Here is a 20,716-nt window from a genome sequence, read left to right as displayed (position 1 = left end):
AGTGCTAACAGCACCATGCATCTTAGCACCCCCGGTCATATGTACCTTTACTCGTAGTACCAGTTCACATCCACCTGATCCCTCAACTCTAGCTAGAGAGACACTTTAGGCAGAGTTCAGGCCACTGCATGGAAGGAACACGGGTCTCCTCTTCTTCTGCTCTGCAGATTCCCTGTTGGATTTCCTGTTTCATTTCAGCTCTCCATTTGAACCTAGGAGAGTCAAGAGTTTATACACTTCTTGCAAAAAGAATTAGATGACCAGCTCTCCTCATTCTATTCCTAGAGCTCAGAAATGGTTTGGAAAAATTGTTGTGTCCCTTATGCTGACATTTTTGAAAAGCATTTTAGAATAGCCTACTAATTCACTGTCCTAACCACTTCTTGTATAAAAAGAATCCTGGGATTTGGAAATACACATTTTTCCCCTTTAATTTTTACATGGTGAAGTTCTCTTAAACTTTGCTAAAAATTGTATAGCTCTTGCAGAGGCTTTGGGTGTCTTTCTTCTTCAGTTATATCAGATGGCCTTTGACTTTGACCCTGTGGAGTAGGGTTAGTACCTTGGGAAGTAGGGGGGATGTTTTGTAAATGACATTTTAATCTTACCCCAATATTGTTGGTATTCAAGACACCAGACTTATTTCCTATCTCAAAATAGACCACTTGCTGGTTATAATGTGGTTTATTATGGCATATTTCCCTTGATGTTTATTACTATAGGATTCAAGGTTGCAGGTAATAAAACCAGTTCAACTATTCTAGCAGTACAACCAGTAAGAGATTTAGAGATCTCAAAACCAGTAAGAGATTTAGTAAGGATAATATTTTTGTCACAGACTCATCAGGAGAGGTAAGAACCAGGCTGGGATTCTACATATTCAGAAACTATACATTCAGGAGAGGAAAGTGAGATAATTTTTTTCAACAACCACACGCAAACACTCTTCTATTAGAAATACCGTTTTACTTTGCTTGGCATCTAAAACAATAGGGGGTAGAAACAAGAATTCTGCTTCTGCTATTCCCCCTGCCCCCCGAACAGACACATTCACTACCATGGTTGCTAGCTGAGACGGTCTGCTGTATTAGGTACACCGTCTCACTTGGCTCGTTTCCACTTTCAAGTCTCATGAAGACATTTTGAGTGGCAGATAAAAAGACACAGCAACAAGTTATCTGAAGGTAAACCTAAAATATGCAGATTTGTGCTTTGGTACAGGAAGACCTATAATACCGATGACCTGGAAAAGGAGTTTGACGGGATTGGGACGTGCGATTTTACAGTCACATATATCAACTGTGGTCATCTATACTTTGAGTTTTAAAGAAGTTTTGTTTAACTCTTCTGTTCTGCAACTCAGAAAAATTCAATGGCTCGCCAACATTCTGTGAATTTCTAAGGGTTGAATTCTCTTGGAAAACCCTTGTTTTGATACCCTGTTTCCATTAATCATCTATCTCATCTTCATTTCAACCCCAAACCTGAGAGCTCCTTTTCCCTGAACTGACTCAGAATTGAATCAGTCCCAGTCGCTGTGTATACCACACATGTTTGTATTTAAAAGATTCTTCTGGTATTATCATCAGTTCCTTTAACCTAGCTCCTCTTCCCAACTGGTCTCTGATGCCATGTTGCTCTACCCAACCCTCTATTCCTCCCCTACTTCTCACCCACCCACGCCTTCAAGTCTCCACTCAGTTCTTACTTATCACCGTTTACCTATCTGCTTGGATAACCATCGCTCATTCAAGATAAACTCAGAGAACCTCAACTTTAAAAGAGGACGTGTTTCTGGGGCACCTGGATGGCTCAGTTTGTTAAGCGTCCAACTCTTGTTTTCCGCTCTGATCATGGTATCACTGTTGGTGAGTCCGAGCCCTGAATCCAGCTTTTAGCTCTCAGAAGAGCCTGCTTCCTATCTTCTGTCTTCCTCTCCCTCTGCCCCTCCCTGCTCCTGCTCTCATTCTCTTTCTCTCTCAAAAATAAACTTAAAAGCAAAAAGAAGATCTGTTTCAAAACTAGACAGTTCTCTTCTTAAAAATAACTGTATCTGTATCTTAAAATAATGGAATCAGCCCCAATACAGACATAATACCTCATGATCGAAATAATTTAATAAATTCGGTAAGTTAAAAACCTCTTATTGAGTCTTTTCTATGTGCTAGTCATACAGATGCTTATTGTAAATGATAAAAAATATGAAATATAGTTCCCATTCAAAATTGTTAGTCTTTAGAGAGCTAAAATACATATGAGAACAAGTAACCTTAAAGGGATAGATAACAATAATAACAAGACAACACAAAAGGTAGAGATACTATGTACCACTAGAGTTTAGTAAAATGAAAATATTAATATGACAGTGAGAATGATTGTCATCACCAAAGGAAAATATTTACTTTTTTTATGTTTATTTATTTTTGAGAGAGAGAGAGAGAGCAAGACAGAGTGTGTGCAGGGGAGGGGCAGAGAGAGAGGGAGACACAAAATCAGAAACAGGCTCCAGGCTCTGAGCTGCCAGCATAGAGCCCGAGGCGGGGCTGGAACTCAGGGACCCTGAGATCATGACCTGAGCCGAAGTCAGATGCTTTTTAAAAGACTGATCCACCCAGGTGCCCCAGAATATATTCACTTTTTAACTTGCTCCTCCATTGTATAGATTTCTTTCTTTCTTTCTTTCTTTCTTTCTTTCTTTCTTTCTTTCTTTCTTTCTTTCTTTCTTTCTTTCTAACGTTTATTTTTGAGACAGAGAGAGACAGAACATGAACGGGGGAGGGCCAGAGAGAGAAGGAGACCCAGAATCTGAAGCAGGCTCCAGGCTCTGAGCTGCCGGCACAGAGCCCAATGTGGGGCTCGAAATCACGGACTGTGAGATCATGACCTGAGACGAAGTCGGATGCTTAACTGACTGAGCCACCCAGGCGGCCCTAGACATTTCTTAATAACATATTAATAAAGAAAATCTTTCTTCATAGGTTAATGTTTGATATACACAAATCATATTTCAAAAGTAAGAGAAGCATTTTCAAAAATAAAACAGTTTTATTTAATGTTTTGATGATTTGTGTGTTAACACATTATAAATACCTGCAAAAAAGTGCTCTTTAAATGTACAAGTGCATATTATTTAATAAACAAACAGCTTGTCAATATTCCAAAGATTAAACCTATTATTATGAATTATCAAAAATACAAATTCAAGAATTAAATTCACGTTTCTCTACACGTAGTATAATTTCTAATTATTAAAAAATAATTGGATTCAATAAGTAATACAGACTGAATATTTTCAATATACTGACTGTTTTAAAGGGCTTATATATTTATATAGAATCCTGTTTGTCTCTTATATGAGAAGCATTTCCCTTATTTTCATGTTTTAATATTTGCTCTTTGAACCCTAGAACATGGTTCATTTCATCTTTGGATTCCCCATTGTGTCTAGCATTCAGTTTTGCATGTAGAGTTCCTCAACATAAAATTATTCAAATAATGGGAAACATACAGGAAAAAATAATCAACAGTTGAAAAGGAAGACGGACACAGTTGATCCTTTTATTTCATTCACTGGTCATCTTCATTATTGTAATTGATCCTAAGGGATCACAATACACAACATAGAACTACTTTGCTCATACTTTTTCATGCTGGCTTCTTTACACTTTTATTTTCAGGATTTCTCCTGTCAATTCTCAGTGTCCTTCAATGACTTTTCCATAAGGATCACTTTTCAAATGTCAGAGTTCTCCATGTTTCTGCTTTTGGTCCTTTTATCTTTGTATTCAGCATGTCTTTTTCTGGATTCTCTTGGCTGTGGCAAATGTTTATCTATATCTCCATCTTTTGTACAGATAATTGCCCTAGGTAACAAAAGTTCAAATAGTAAACACTGGAGTCTCTACCTGTATGTCCATGATAAGTATCAGCAAAATGATTTCCAAAACCAAGATGTACCTTCTGCTCACATCACCATTAAGCATTATAATGAACCATAATTAATCATTGTCTTCACACATACCCCACATTCAATAACTGAAGTCCTGCATATTTTATCCCCTTAAAACTGCTTAAACATTTTCGTTCATCTCCATCCCCCCAGCTAATGCATTTGTAAATTCTCCCCTTATCACTTTTGCCCCTGAATATTCTTTCTAAAATATTATTAGTAGTATTAATATTTTTTATTATTTCTTAAAGTATTTCATTCTAAAAGATTCTTTCCGGGGTGCCTGGGGGGGCCCAGTCAAACCTCTGCTTTGGTTCAGGTCATGATCTCATGGTTTGTGGGTTCAAGCCTTGCATCAGGCTCTCTGTTGTCAGCGCAAAGCCCGCTTCAGATCCTCTGTCTCCTTCTCTCTCTGCCCCTCCCCTGCTCACGCTCTCCCTCTCCCCCAAAAAAATAAACATTGAAAAAAAAAAGATTCTAAAGTATATCACTTTCATTATTTAATTTCTTCAATTTTTTAAACCATTATTTATTTTCAGAGAGAGAGAGAGAGAGAGCATGTACCAGTGGGAGAGGGACAGAGAGAGAAAGGGAGAGAATCCCAAGCAGACTCTGTGCTGTCAGTGCAGATCCTTACCTGGGACTCGATCTCACAAACCATAAGATCATGACCTGTGCTGAAATTAAAAGTCAGATTCTCAACAAACTGAGCCACACAGACAACCTTATTTCTTCAATATTTAAACAAAATTATAGGGAAAAGTTGTAATATCAACAGTAAAAACATGATCCTGCCTTCATTGTTTTCTCTCTTTCTGATCTCCTTTTAACATGGAATGCCAAATGATTCCTAATTGTCATTTCCTACCTTTGTAACCATCTAGCTATTCCCACTGCAACACCTCATTTTTTATCTTTAAAAGCTTGTGAACCTGAATTAAGCTCCAATATTCTCTCTTTTTATTTTGTGCTTTGAAAATGTATTTCTTCTCCCATTTCAAATCTTCTGACATACAATTTTTCCTTCTGTTCATCATGTCTGCATGTTCAACTTTGAATATTATTAGACTTTTTTATTTCCATGATTCTTAGTGCTCTGTATACCATTTTATTGTAGAAGTTACTCATATTAAAAGTTAAAATTCTATATTTTTAAAATTTTTTAAAAATTGTATTTATTTTTGAGAGACAGAGTGTGAGTGGGGGAGGGGCAGAGAGAGAAGGAGACACTGAATCCAAAGCAGGTTCCAGATTCTGAACTGTTAGCACAGAACCTGAGGTGGGGCTCCAACACACGAGCCAAGAGATCATGACCTGAGCTGAAGTCAGAAGCTCAACTGACTGAGCCACTCAAGTGGCCCAATTCTGTAAGTTTTATGTACTTACAGATACATATGTTTTCATTAGGTCAACATGGACACAAAAGAAATTCTACTTAAGTATTTAAATGTATCTCCTAGTAGGCTGTTTGGAACATTAAGGTGGTTGCACTAAGTAAGTTAATTCACAGCATAATGTGTGCCAAATGGGTAACTCTTTACTCTTGCTTTCAAAGAAATAACACCTTCCTGTTTGTCAGTCCTAAATCCCCCGTGAAAGCCATGGGCTCCACCTTTCCATTTCCTTCGTGACCTTGATAAATGGCGCATCTCTCTCTCACTTGGTTCCTCAAGTCATCTCTTTCAATAGGTTCTTTCCCTTATTTATATACAGAAATATGCTCTTGACCACCAATTATAAAACCACTTGAACTATGCAAGACGTTAGACTCCCCCCTCCTCTTTTCCTCCTCCCAGACTTTCCATCTCTCTCTGTTCCTTTTCCTGCCTAATTTCTTGTAGAAGAAACCAAGTCTTTGCTTTCTATTAATGCCTTCAATCCCTCAGGCATCAAGCTGCTGAAAAGAGCTCAAAAAATTCGTGCAATCTTACAGATCGGTGCCGCTGGAAATTCATGGCTTTCTGGTTCAGGAAGACCCTCAGAGAAGCTAAGTCACACTTTCCCTTCGGCTTGGGAATGTCGCCAGTGTAACCTAGCTCAGCACTCCTGGTCCACTAGCTCAGCACTCCTGGTCCACACAGCTCTGCACTAGCCCTCCTCTCTTTACCTCCTATGGGTCATCTTTACTCTCACACATGGCTCCCATGGTTTCTGACCTTGTGAACCTGAGCTTCCTGTCCTCATCTCCAACCCTTTGACCCGATAGCTTAGATTTCATTTATTTTTGCCTCCTCTACCTGTTCCAATTATATGACCCACAAATCAACATCCAGATTACTATTTTCTATTATATTATCGATGAGTTCCTGAAAACTCAACATTGTTAAGAGATACAGGCTTTGAAATTCAACAGACACTTACTAGTTGTGGGTTATTGGACAAGGTAATTAATCTCTTCAAACTTCAGTTTCTTTAGATGTAAAATAGGATAATGTCTATTCCACAGAGTGTTAAATGAGATAAGGTTTGCACAATTATTAGCTCAGAGCTTACCATGTATTGAGTACTCAATGACTCCAAAAAGGGAAATTATTTTATTGTCATTCATTGAATAACTTATATATGTCAGGCATAATTCTAAAAAATATGAAGGAAGAAATGTTGGACAAATCCAATTCTTTTCATTCATGTAGCTGTCATTGTTGTAGGAAACTGCATGAAACAAAGAAGGAAATGTATTAAGAAATTAAGAAAGAATGATTTCTATAACACAAATAAACAAAGAAATGAAGAAGAAATGAGTGTGCCATATATAATTTGCCCTTTTTTTAGTTACCCATCTTAGTTGAAAAATAAATCTTCCTAAATTGCACCTCTCCTTGGCATGTTTCAAGTCGTGTAGAGACGCTATTTTGGAATATCTTTCTATATTAGTTCATTTTGCTCGTTCCCACCATGAACACACTGGTTCTCATTTCATTTTCCTGAGGTCTCTCTAGTGGTTGTTAGCTCTCACCAGAGTTCTAGTCCAGTAAAAGCTACAACTTTTATTAGATTGAGGTTCCCATAGCTCAGTTCAAATTTTGTCACTTTCTGTGAGATATATATATATATATATATATATATATATATATAATGATATACATATTTTAAATATATATATTTTAAATTATATCTATATATATAAATATATATATATATATATATATATATATATATATATATATATATAAAATTTAAAAGGCTCCCAATTACCCAACTACTCTCAGCCTAGCATCCAAGATCCTCCATATTTTTCCCTTCTTTCCAGTCCTGCCTCCCAGGCACTGAGTATTTTGGGCCACCCATCCCACTTTGCCCTCTATTTCCATCTCCCACTTCCTTTGCCTCTGTAGTTTTACTTAAGTTTCCCTCTCCCCTCTGTTGAGGTTTTTTTTTTTTTTTTTTCCCTATGCATATGAAATCTTTTTTTATTCTCTTTGATAAAAATCATTACAAATTCCATGTTTTATATGTTTGTTTTGTGTTAATGTTTATTTATTTAGAGACAGAGAGGAAGTAGAGGAGAGGCAGAGAGAGAGAAAGAGGGAGAGAGGATCCCGAGCAAGTTCTGCATTGTCAGCGCAGAGCCCCATTCAGTGAGATCTGTGAGATCATGACCTGAGCTGAAATGAATAGTCAGATGCCCGACCAACTGAGCCACCCAGGCACCCCACAAATACTATGTTTTTTTACAAGGTCTTTCTGATATCCTAGAGGAGGTATGATCTTGCTTTTGAGTACCTGTTGCTCTCTGAACTGCTGATAAAAAAGGCATTAATCACTCTCCCTTGTATTTTGTTTACTTGAGAACTCCTTATCTACCAACCAGCTTGTAAGCTCCTGGAAGATTGACTACTACTACAGTTAATTTGAAAATACCAAGAACACAAAGAGGACTGCTCTCTCTGCTTTACTTAATTACTTTTCTATTATTGAGAGTACAAGGTCTGATACAAAGAGTTGCTCAATAAATATTTGCTGAACTGAGTCAATTAAATCAAGGAACTTCACCTCTAATAAGTGTTACAACACTTTATAATTTGGACTTTAATTGAGTGTAACTCCATGATCATACATACCATTTGGCCTCTCTCGTCTTCATTTACAAGACACCTTAGCACATATTATTTGTTTTTATTTGTATTATATGATGTTGAAGGTTGGAAATGCAGTGACTACTGCCTGGAATTTAATTCCAACAGGGAGTTGATGTACGGTTAAGCATTCCTCTACAATTTACTTTAATGAGTGCAGTAATGTATTATTACAAAGAAAAAGTAACTAAAAGGTTGGTTGACCAAGCAGTGTGAAATTGAGATAAGCAACCATCTTCTCATTAGAAATTAAACACAACTGCATTTGTAGGATTTGGTTTCAGTGCCGGAGGAGGTCATCGAGAGGACAGTCCAGATGTGACGGCAGGTCAACCTGCAAGCTTGACCCGGGCAATCTGGAAGGCTCCTATCACCGCTGTCCTTTAAAGGTATGTTCTGCCCATCATTCCCTTAGCAGGAACCGTTTCTGAGGATGCAGACTTGAGAAAGCAATGTGTTGTTGAGAGCATCTGGATGATAGACATAATTGCACTCAGTTAAAGCCTCATATAAACTTGCTAGATTCTAGCAGGCATTCATGGAGTCTATTTGCCTTGTGGCCGCTGAAGACAAACCTTTGTAAATTCCCTTGCCTTTTTTCTTTTTCTTTTTTTTTTTTTTAAAGCTCCCTTGCTTATTAAACCTGCCACCTACCACCTGGAGTGACCTACCTCTTTCTTTGGTTTTTCCTTATGCTCTGTGTTCAGGGACCAATTTGCAAGCCAGAGTGGACCCCAAATGCCCCCCTCTCCTTCCCTCCCCGGCCCCTCCTGGAGCATGTGGGAAATGAAAAACTCATCTGCTGTTCAATGGTTTGTTTTGTGCTTTTTTTATTGTGGTCAGTTAGAGCAGTTTGGTGGGGAATGGTGAATGTGTCCCTTTAAGAAGAAAATCTCCTTAACCTTGAAGGGCTGAATCAGGTGTGAAATGCTCTATTTGATACATTCGGAGGGATCCTTTTGTAGATTTGTGCTTTAAAATTGAAAAACATACACTGAAGTTTGACTCAGGCTCTAGTTCAAAATATCTACAAACACCACCCCTCTTATGAGAAACAAAATGGTAGGTCATATTTTTCTAGAATAAAAGGAATACTTTTTAAATATCAATCAACCTAATGGAGGGTTCTTTAACTGCTTCAGGCTAATGAAGGCATCATTTTTTCTAGCAAAAAGCATTTGTCACTGTATGCAATTTTGCTCCTGATTTTCTTCTTATATATTTGAATTAGAAAGATTTCATCAGAATGCATCTCTGTAGCAATTTATAAATAATGATGAATAGCAGGTGTATGATTTTAAATTACCAGGAGCAGGGTAAGAAGGGGTGAATTTTAAAAATGCTAAAATCTGCGATAACACTAAACTTGCTTTGAGCCTCTGCCCTCTCAAACCCTATCTCTCAGGGAGATAAAATAATGAAAAATACTTCCCTAAACTGCTGGCAAAACTCTTATTGTTTGTACCACTCTTGGAAAAGACTCTTGGGACTAGCAGAGGAATCCTTGCTATTGATTGGCTGGTTAAATAGAGGACTATTAGCTTCAGACAGGCTAGATTGATTATACAGCAGCAGCAGCGGGAGCTGGGACTCAGAGCTGAGTGAGCGTCAGGGTGAAAAGGAGAGAGAGAGAGAGAGAGAGAGAGAAAGGGAGAGAGGCAAGGTGGGGAGAAAGCGGTGCACGTTCCATAGCATCACTGTGTGACTGCTGGTGCCGATTAGGATTAGCTTGCTTTCTCGCTTTCTCAGTCAACAACTTACTGAGATGCCTTTTCTTTTACAAGAGGCTGTCAGCGTCGAGCCCCAGCAAGAAATAAAAGACTTCACCTTGGAATAGTTCATCTCACTCCGGCATCATTAAAGAGGATTTTGAAAAGAAAACAAAAATCACTTCCCCTTCCCAGCCCCACTTTGTTCCAGGATCGAACAGACACAGTTGCATGCTTCAGGTAAGGAAATTAAATTTTTATCTCTGGATTCGTTTTTAGTCATTCGCAGTAAAATATAGCCTAGCCTTGCATGTTTTAAAAACTGAGTTTTCAGGGATGTGTTAGACTCAATGCCATGCATAGGCATGTGGATTTAGAAATGTGCTGATACATGTTTAGAGGTATATATTTGCTGTTTTATCTCCAGGTACATAGAAATTTTATTTATAAGATCACTAGCTATTAAGTTTATAGAGCAGATATTCTGTATGGAAAAAAAAAAAGAAAAGAAAAAAGGAAGCAAAGTCCATACTCAAAGGAGCATTTCTGGTGACAGCCTTAAAATATGTTCACATATACTGTTCTTAGCTGTGAAACAACTTTGGGGAAATAATAGCATATCACAAAAGGACCATCACTGTGTTAAGTATGTACTATTCAATTTCATGCAGACATAGAAGCTACAATGTTTTCAGTGATTGTCAGTTGTTAGTGTTTTTGTTTTTTGTTTTTTTTTCCTGAATCTGTCATTCACAGTCTTAACACTCTTCAACATAAACATGATGTGTCCTAAATGATGTGACATTAGACTGCCATCTTATTATGGCTAAGTTATTGATGGTTAGCATTTGGTCTTAAGAAAGTACTGAGCTTGGGCAAAGAAATATGACTCTGGAGATGTTTAGCTATTCTAGAGTCCATGGCTGAGCTGCAGTTCCATCAATTAATATTAAGTGTCAGTGATGGCATATGCTGGTAAAGTGTCTGTGAACATGCAGAAACTTTGCACATGTTAAAATCTCTTCTGCGAACAGTATTTTTTTTTTTCCCATGAGGAAAGCGACTGGATGGCATAGGAAAAACAGGCTGGGGCAATGCAGTACTGATGTAGTTGATTGACCTTAGGTTTACAGTTCGACTGCTAAAGAGGCAGCATTGTGATAGAAGATGAACGTGACGAACTCCGTCCTTCCTGGAACTCAAATGGTCTATGATATTTTTGGTGTAAATTTATTTGCTTTTGGGTCAGTGAAGACAGATATTTTATCCCGAGCTGCTCTGATTGTGTTTTTGAGTGAAGTTCCCTGAGTCACTAATCAAAAATCAAACTGCCAGCTGGGACAAGTCGGCAAAACTTTTTAGTATGTTGTTCAGTGGTTCAAATAATAAGATTCCAATACTCTTGGGAATCAACCTAGCTGAAGTTAGGAATATTACATACTCTGAATGTCTATATATGTGTCTGTGTTTAACCCTTGCTTATATATTAAACATACATATTTAAGGAACACAAATGTTCATGAACTATTTTGTCTTTTCAATGTGGAATGTTTTAATGTTTCATGATAACATAAATAGTATATCTATCCAGATATTTACATTTATATCACCAATATCAGAAGGGAATAATTTTTATAAATTTTGTAAAGTACAGTTTGTCTAAAAGAATAGGAGTGTGTATTGAAGAATATTGAATATGTTAGTCTTTCAATTCAGTCATTTGAAAAAACAATTATACCCATGTCTTTGAGTATTATCTTTGAAAAATTAATATCACACTATTGACTGAGGAAGGTGGCAGGTACTTTAGACTATACTTCCATACACACACAGACACACACACACACACACACATATATATATACATATATACATGTATATATATATATATATAAAATTTTATATATTTATTTATATATTGATATATTTATGATTATATATATTATAATTATATATGATGTAATATTGCATATTATATATGAGTAATATTATATCAAATCCACACACAGCCTTTGCCATAAATCTATTATAATCTTGTTTAATTATTGCTTTGCCTGTATTACAATGATTATGTTTACTTTTTTGCAATTTATCCAAAATTATATTTTTAATCCTTCTATTTTATTGTTTATGGAAAAAATGTGACATATATTTGGTTCACTGTGGCTAAAGTGATATAATTAAGCTTTAACTAATTCATCTTGTAATTTTCAAATTTAATGCACAAAGTTATTTAAAATTCTAGAATTTTTTGTTGCCATAATCTTAAGCATCTAACCTAGTTATGCAGTACAGTTACCTTATAGCACTTATCTATGGGTTATAATGAGCTATATAGCATAAAGAAAACTAATTCTTAATTGTGTTGTATTTTTCATGAGACTGTTGATACTTTAGCATAGGTGGATGTAAAGCATCCATATTTGTTTTTTTTTTCTACGAATAGGCATGTTTTTCCTTTCAAAAGACTTAATACATTTCTGAACTATGTGCCTCTTGCACTTCAGCATTCTTCTTAGCTTACCCCAAATGTTACTTCGATTCTCTCTCATGTTTTTTTCTTGTTATCTTACAAATTCTATAATTACTCCTGTAAGAGCTTTAATTCCCCAATCTTCACAGGATATTGCCCCATGATTGGAAACAAAGCAAGTTCTTTTTTAAATAACATTTGGCACTTCTGGCTACATAATTAAAATGTCTCCTGCTTTCCAGAGCAGTGCTCCTCAGCAAACAAGATCAAGGGAGACAGGTGTTCTAGCAGTCATGTATAGAGGTGACTGAGTCTGAAATCTAGCAGCTTCTTTTGTGAATTCAGCTTTCACTTTTCTTTGCGTTTCAGGAAAGGCTCCATTTGGCCCTTTATTCAACCTTCTATTTACTTCCACAGTATCAGATATCTTTGTTGATTACTCATTTTAGCCATAGTGAACCAAAAAGAAACAAGAAAGTACAACCTCTTCTGTTTATATAGGTATCTGAGCCATTAGGGGGCTCTTTCTTCCTATGTTATCCTCAGCAAACCTCTGGGAGAGATTACATTGCTTCCTTAAAGTATTTTCCCGGTGTTTAGAACGTGAGTGCTGTTTGAAGCAGCTTCCTCCTACTTTCCACAGACAGAACTATTGCAGATTAATAAGATTTTTTTTTATTTTCATGGGAAAGTGAATTTACCCTGTGCTGTCTCAATTTATTCTCTTCAAAATGTTCTTATCTATGAATTGTTTAATCTCTGAAAATAACAATGGTTTGACAGAGTGAAATGACCAATCTTAGATAAATTTAAAGACTTCTGTCTTATGCAGCTAGTAGCTTAAGAAATGTAAAACTAAGGAAGAGCTGCAGGGAAGAAAGTTCCTTTACAATCATCTGCAAATATCTGAGAGAGAATGAGTGCCTCAGGGCTCACCTGCAATTTGCTTTCAGCAGAAGAGAACAGCAGGCAGCAAAAAGAATATTACTTGTTTCCTACAAAAATAGACATAGAAGAATTGAAAATAATAGGATGGGTTCACTCCCCATACACATGTAGGACATGTACTTTTTAAATTCCATTTTTGTTTCTGAAAACTAAATGAAGTTTTCATAAATATACACAGAGGGTGATGCAGGCAGCTGATTATGGGGGCAAGCCACGCATATTGAACTGCACTGCAGACTTTCTTAATAAATGGAAACACAATCCTCCTCTATCCACAGCAGCTAAAGATGCCCCCTGCTTACAGGACTAGTTTGGGGATTAGTCAACACTTACTAACGTCTCCGGGCAAAAGCAATGTGTTTAGTGGGTCTCGGATTTTCCTCAAAGGACACCACCCCCAGATAGAAGTGACATACACTCGCAAGATAGATTTCTTTGGGGAAGTGAGAGAAGGGGAAGGATTCTGAGCTGAGCATCATGGAATACCATTCCTTTACTGAACAGTTCCTTGATTTATCAGGAGAGAAGAGTAGTCGCTTAAATAAAATAAGACGGAGTGGCACAGATACTTCCTTTACTGGTGTTTTGCAAGGAAACATGTAAGCTTTATCTTCTGTATGAAAATGTGCATACCTTGAAAAGAGTAAATTTTGAATGCATCTAGTATAATACACATAGTTGTGTGGGAATCAGTCCAAGTCTTCCTGGAACAGGCCGGTATATATTCTAATGCAGTTATTTCTTACCGAGTTAGCTTTCGGTAATGCGAATGGGTAATAAGACTTGAGAGGGAATCCTAACACTACCAATTTTATGTAATCCGGATGAGGAATGTTTTAAGGTCTTTAAGTTTCTTCTAAAAAGAGGTGGTCTTTTATTTTCAAGTAGGACTGCATTGAAGGTGGAGAAAAGGGCTAAACTCGAAAGTAAGATAAATGAATAAAAATGCATTGACTGTCCATGATTTTTTTATGTTGCCAAAATTTACCCAAGGTCAATATAACAATGCAAGTTAAAGACTCATGTTTTCTATATAATGGTAAAGAAGTGCAAATACCACCGAAGTAAAATGTTATTTTGTCTCCTTCTCTGTTTTTATCTTATTTTTCCTTCCTTTCCCCAATGTTCATGTTTTGTTTCTTAAATTCCACATATAAGTGAAACCATATGATATTTATCTTTCTCTGACTCACTTATTTCACTTAGCACAATACACTCTAGTTCAATCCACATTGTTGGAAATGACAACATTTCATTCTTTTTGATCACCTAGTAGTATTCCTTTGCGTGGATATAATACATTTTCTTTATCCATTTGTCAGTTGTGGGACATTTGGGCTCTTTGTATAATTTGGCTATTGTTGATAGCATTTTGGAGAAAGCATGGCAAATGGGCTGCAAATATTTATGCCTTATACGTTTTTTAATGTCTAGACTTAATTTTTAGATCAGTTTTAGGTTTACAAAAATGAGATGTACAAACATAGAGTTCCCGCAGACCTCCTCACCTCCGTCTCCTTTACCCTGCGAGTTTTCCCATATCATTAATATTTTGCCTTAGTGTGGTACATTTATCATAGTGAATGAACCATGATTCATAAATCAGTATTAACTGAAGTCCAGAGTTTACCTTAGGGCTGACTCTTCATGTTATATATTTTTGGGGTTTTGACAAATGTATAATGGAATATAGCCACCATTATAATTACATGCAGAATGGTTTCACTGTGCCAGATTCCCCTGTGTGCCACCAAAATAGATTTTTCTCTCTCCCTTCCTCCCTTCTGCCCTCCCCCTGAACCTTGGATCTTTCAACTGTCCCCATAGTGTTGCCTTTACAAGAATGTCATATTGTTGGAGTCATAATATGCCTTTAATGCGGTTTCTTCATGGCTTTTTGGGGCTTGGTAGCTCGTGTATTTATATTGCTGAAAAATATTCCATTGTGTAGATGGACCGGTTTATCCATTCACCTACTGAAGGATATTTAATTGCTTCCAAGTTTTGGCAATTATGAGTAAAGCTGCTACAAATATCCACATGCAGGTTTGAGTGTGGATATAAGTTTTTAATGCATTCAGGGCGATACCATGAGCACGATGGCTTGTTCATACAGTAAGTTTAGTTTTGTCAAGCTGTCCTCCAAAGTGGCTATACCATTTTGCATTCCCACCGGCAATAAATAAGAGTTCCCGTTCTCCACATCCTTGCCAGAATTTGGTGTTGTCAGTGTTCTGGATTTTAGTCATTCTAATGACTAAAGGTATATGGTATATCTTGTTGTTTTGGACTGTGTGTGTTTGTGTGTGTGTGTGTGTGTGTGTGTGTGTATATATATATATATATATATATATATATAAATTTTTTTAATGTTTATTTTTGACAGAGAGACAGAGCATGAGCAGGGAGGGGCAGACAGAGAGGGAGACACAGAATCTGAAGCAGGTTCCAGGCTCTGAGCTGTCAGCACAGAGCCTGATGCAGGGCTCAAACTCATGAACAGCAAGATCATGACCTGAGCCAAAGTCGGACGCTCAACCTACTGAGCCACCCAGGCACCCCTATATTTTTAATTTTTTTAATGTTTTTTTCCACTATTTTTGAGAGAGGGAGAGAGTGCGAGCAGGGCAGGGCAGAGAGAGAGGAAGACGCAGAATTTAAAGCAGGTTCCAGGCTCTGAGCTGTCAGCACAAAGCCCGACTTGGGGTTCGAACTCACCAACCATGAGATCATGACCTGAGCTGAAGTCGGACGCTTAACCGACTGAGCCACCCAAGCACCCCTGGACAATATTTTTGATTGGTAATAACTGTTTCTGCTGTGTGATGAATAATTCCAAGGCATATCATGGATCTTCAGGAAATATGTCCATAATAACTGGCAAGATTTCCTTGCTAATTTTTTTTTTCCCTTTTGCGGAACAGCTTGTGTGTGTGTTGGGGAAGAGGCGAGGTAGCCCATACTTGTAACACATATTTGCTATTCATAATTTAGGGCTCTGGTGGAATGAAGAAATTACAGCAATCAAATAATTCAGTCCCACATTTGTCAAGTATCAGATAGCAACAATAACTTCCTATTTTTAAAGCACTGTAATTGAATTAAGGAGCAGAATTTGGCATTTTAAATTTCATATTTTACTTTCTAGCCATATTTATCTTGCAGGTAGAAATTGCTGGTTTCAAATTGTTTATAAGTATCTAAAGTCCTCAAGCAGATTGAGATTCTTCATAATCTGGCCTTGACCAAACTTTATGACATAATTGCTAGTTACTCTGAGCTCAAGATAAGCTGTATTTTCCCCTGTCCCCCCAAATGCTCTCAACCTTTGCCTCTGCTAATCTTGATTTGATTGGTCTTCCTTGCCATCTCTGCTAATTCATACTTTACCAGTCTTTCTACAAATCCTTGGGAATTCCTCTACTGTTAATCACCTAAGACCTTGCATTATTAACTAAACGTTTATTGCATCTGTATTATAACCTTCTACTCAAACTACATGATTCAGAAATGGAAAAAAAAATCCTTTGTGCTTTTTTCTTTTCCAGTCCTCCAAGTGCAATGTCCATGCTACTCATTAATGCCTATGAGTTGAAAGAATAAATTTTAATTTTTTGAATGGTTTATTCAGTTTTGTGAGAGAGAGACAGAGTGCAAGTCGGGGAGGGGCAGAGACATAGGGAGACACAGAATCTGAAGCAGGCTCCAAGCTCTGAGCTGTCAGCATGGGGCCTGATGCGGGGTTCAAACTCACAAACCAGGAGATCATGACCTGAGCCAAAGTCAGACACTGAACTGACTGAGCCACCCAGGTAGCGCTGAAGGATTAGATTTTGAAAAATGTTCTTTTTAGTACCGAATATGTAAATGATTTTTTGAAAATGTCGGTGTCCAATTTCCTTCCTTTTTTTTCTTTTTTTTAAGTTTATTTATTTTGAGAGAAAGAGAGAGAGAGAGAGAGCGCGCACATGAATGGAGGAGGGGCAGAGAGAGAGGGAGAGCAAATCCCAAGCAATCTCCACGCTGTCAGCACAAAGCCCCATGCAGGGCTGGATCCCTTGAACTGTGAGATCATGACCTGAACCTAAATCAAGAGTCTGATGCTTAACCGACTGAGCCAACCAGGCTCCCCTCCAATTTCCTTTCCTTCTCCTGCCCCCTTTTCTTTTCATTTATAAGAAGGGCAATCCAGTTGGCTAAAAGTCTTGTGTTCTAATCCTCCCATGACAGCTGATACCTATAAAACTTTTATCCAGGCCACTTAACTGCTCTGCACCTGCTTTCCTGACTACTCTTTGTGAAAACCTGCATTGTATTCTGGTAGTCAAGCTAATATGTATACAACCCTTACAGGCAGAAAGCACTATGCATGACTATAGGGTCATTATGCAGTGTCTATAATTAGAGGTGCCTCCGAAAACAAAATTTAAAATATTTGGTAAAAGACAGCACTTTGAGGCAGAGAGTACGGGTGGAGATTTGTATATGCTCCCTTTTGGGGCATTGATTCGAATTTAAAAGGTACTGAAATGAGAGTCAAAGGATGGGACTATTTGACTAACATGCCAATTAAATTTTAGAAGGTTTCTTGAAACAGTGTATGAGAAAAGCATACGTCAAGCATAAATAAACGTACTAGTGCCTGCAGATGTTTACAGGTCATGCAAAAGAACAGATAGGAAAAGTATTTAAAATGGCATTGTCTTCTGTGCCACTGTCTGCTTTGTGAGTTGTTATGTGTGTTGGCATATTTATGCTTTGTAAATTGACTTATATTCCGTAATGCCCTTTCTTTACGTACATTTACTAATTTATTGCGCTTTTAATATTCTTTTTCATAAAGTTTAGTTGTTGGCTGATAGAGGTACCCAGGGTATCGTCTCTGCCATCTAGTTATCGAATGTTTCTGTCATAAATCAATACAACTTTAACTTCTTGGCTGGAACTAGAGAACTTTTCAATTCCTTGCCAAGAATACTCTGTGATAAACCGTCCCTTAAATCTACTGAGGACGGAACACTTTGACCCATAGCAGCAACATTATCCCTGAGAACACTAGAAATTTTCCAGAATAAATTTCTGAAGTTCAATTGTGAAATTCATTTGATAAAGGGAAAAGGGAATGGTGAGTGACATTGCAAATTCAAGTCTTTCTGTCTCTGAAGCACATTTTTTTAAAACACTATGTTATATTGCTTCTCTTATTCTAGAACCATAGAGAAACTTTTTGTTTGTTTTTAACATCTATATTCCTGAGTTTCATCCTCTCTATAATAACAAAAATAATGGTATTTTCCTTATAGAGTCAGCCAAGGGTTCAGTGAGATCATACAGGTAAAAGGCTTAGAAGAGTGACGTAATCACAAGCATAAAAGCAATAGCAGGATTGATATTTATGTTGAATGCCTCTGAATCCACTGTGCTCCATAAACAGATTTAAAGTACCTTGTTACTCAATCATTCAAGCAACATTGCTGGGTAACTAATAGATGTGTCATTTTATCCTTAATTATCTGAGTGGTTACGAAGATAAAGGACAGATCAGTGACTTTCCATCTAGGAGACAAGAAATAAAACCATGCCAGCAACTAAACTCATTGTGTTGTCGTTGTTGTTGTTTTACTTCCATACTCTGAGGTGGGGGCAGAGCTCTTTAAACAGCATTTCTTCTTCTAGCTTGTTTCCTATTTGGTTCTAGCCAAGAATATGCTAGAAGGAGATGGAAGGCAGGAAGATGGAAAAGACCTTTCTCTTTCCCCTGCTTGCTGCTGATGTCGCTATTACCTTATAGGGCCCTTCCCAGCATCAGCTGACTCAACTGAGATTTGCTTCCTGTTTCCAACTGCTTCTAGTACTCCCGAGAACTAGCCTCATCATGCCGCCTCAGTGGTTACACCGGGCAAGCGGTGCCCTTTTTCTGCCACTAGGGGGCACCTTCTCCATCTTGTGGGTTCTTAACAACCTTAAGCAGCAGTAGCTGCCCTTGAGAAAAAAGCACTTTTCAAAATCCTTTGTTAAGAGAGAGAGAGAGAGAGAGAGAGAGAGAGAGAGAGAGAGAGAGAAGGGGAATACTTCAAGACAAAGCATATAGATTAGAATTTTGTTCATGTCACTTGTTTAAAAGGCTTTATTTTGCATCTGAAAGAAACCAGAGAATTCTCTGTTCCCCCAGCCCTGAATTCACTATCGCTTTTACCTCACTGTTTTCCTCTCGTATTTTCAGTTTCCCAAGATTTGTATTCAAATTTCTGTTAAGACAACTGTTGTGATTTCTGTTCTCCTGATTTCATACTAACTAAAGAATGGATACTTGATGCAGGAAGAGTTGATACCAGAAATGGAGTGGGGTACCAATGTTGGTTCTGGGGAATTGGTTTGATCCTGCCCCAGAGCTTGAGCACAATACTAAAGTGTTTGCTAATGGTAATATGTTTCACGTAGTGGCTTCCTAATTAGCTAAGTAACCAACCATGTTTACTTGTGACAAACGGTCTTCTGAAGTAAAGCTCCAGAAGCCAAGTCATAACTGCCTTTCACAGTTTGTTCGTAATGGTGATTACAAGACTCTAAGATGGAATAATTGTTTTAACTGCTCTTGAGAGCTTGCACATGAGCAAACAACACTCTCACACACACACCAAGCTGAGACTTTAAGTTGTTCGATCAAATCATTGCAAGAAAATCGGAAAGCCTCTAAGGCTATCTGAGAGGGTTTGGATTCAACTGAGAAACTTGAAATTCTGAGTTTCTCTAAACCTGTCCCATCAGCAGAAGAAGCCTTACTTCTGAGAAGATTAGCTTTCTCCTGCCTGATGATCCCATGATAATTCACCAGAGGGATTTGGCCTGCAAAGTTTCCTATTTTCCTCAAGACTCACCATCCTCCCTTGTTATCTCCTGACCCATAATAAGAGTCGGCTCTTCTAGAGCTCAGAATACTTGAGAAGAAAACATATGAAATGGGGCCTAGGAGGAAGTAGCTTGTAGTTCAAAATAATGGCAAGATTTTGCTAATCGATACCAGCAAAAAGCCAGGGAGTCTATAAAGTAATGTATTCTAAGAGAATTGGACAAAGGATGACAAAAGACAAGAATGGATTGGGTTGAATGTATTGATATGGGGGTACCTAACAGGAATATCTATATGTATAATAGGATGGTCGCACAATGGAAAGTAGCACTAAGAGTTTAGTTGGTAGGTTGACTAAAACATATACTCAATAGTGACCTACATCCAAGGTAGTTGAAATGCCATCACTTATTTATCATGACATAGAAATAAGAATGTAAAGACTTTGAGAGATAGGAATGTTGGAGCAGATTTATGATGTGTAGATGGTCTCCCTACTCTCTTCTACCTCACTTCCACCAGGGAGACTGAAATGGTACTCCCTTCATGAAAACATTGAAGAATAAATAGGAGGTGAGGACACCAGACATTTCAAGGACCACCTGAAACATCTGTGGCGCTCCCCACAGCAGATCAGACATCAGGAGGGAGGTGTCACCTTTGATTCTTCATTTGTCACCATTGAACTATATCAGTATGTCAGAGGAATTC

The 20,716-nt window shown here is 37.6% G+C and overlaps 1 protein-coding gene across 6 annotated transcripts in view; it reads left to right on the top strand.

Moving 5' to 3' along the window:
- The first annotated feature begins 9,668 nt into the window (after positions 1 to 9,668).
- CDH18 (cadherin 18) overlaps positions 9,669 to 20,716 on the top strand; it is a 1,008,661-nt gene continuing 997,613 nt past the window's right edge. For all 6 annotated transcript variants that reach the window (XR_009257849.1, XM_058716179.1, XM_058716186.1 and 3 more), the window contains exon 1: positions 9,669 to 9,974. The gene's annotated coding sequence lies outside the window, so the exon portion shown is untranslated. The remainder of the gene's footprint in view (positions 9,975 to 20,716) is intronic.

The sequence above is a fragment of the Neofelis nebulosa genome, chromosome 1 (assembly GCF_028018385.1).
Source record: "Neofelis nebulosa isolate mNeoNeb1 chromosome 1, mNeoNeb1.pri, whole genome shotgun sequence".
Taxonomy (NCBI): Eukaryota; Metazoa; Chordata; class Mammalia; order Carnivora; family Felidae; genus Neofelis; species Neofelis nebulosa.
Note: the sequence above shows the minus strand (reverse complement) of the source record. Positions and strands in the feature narration are given on the sequence as shown.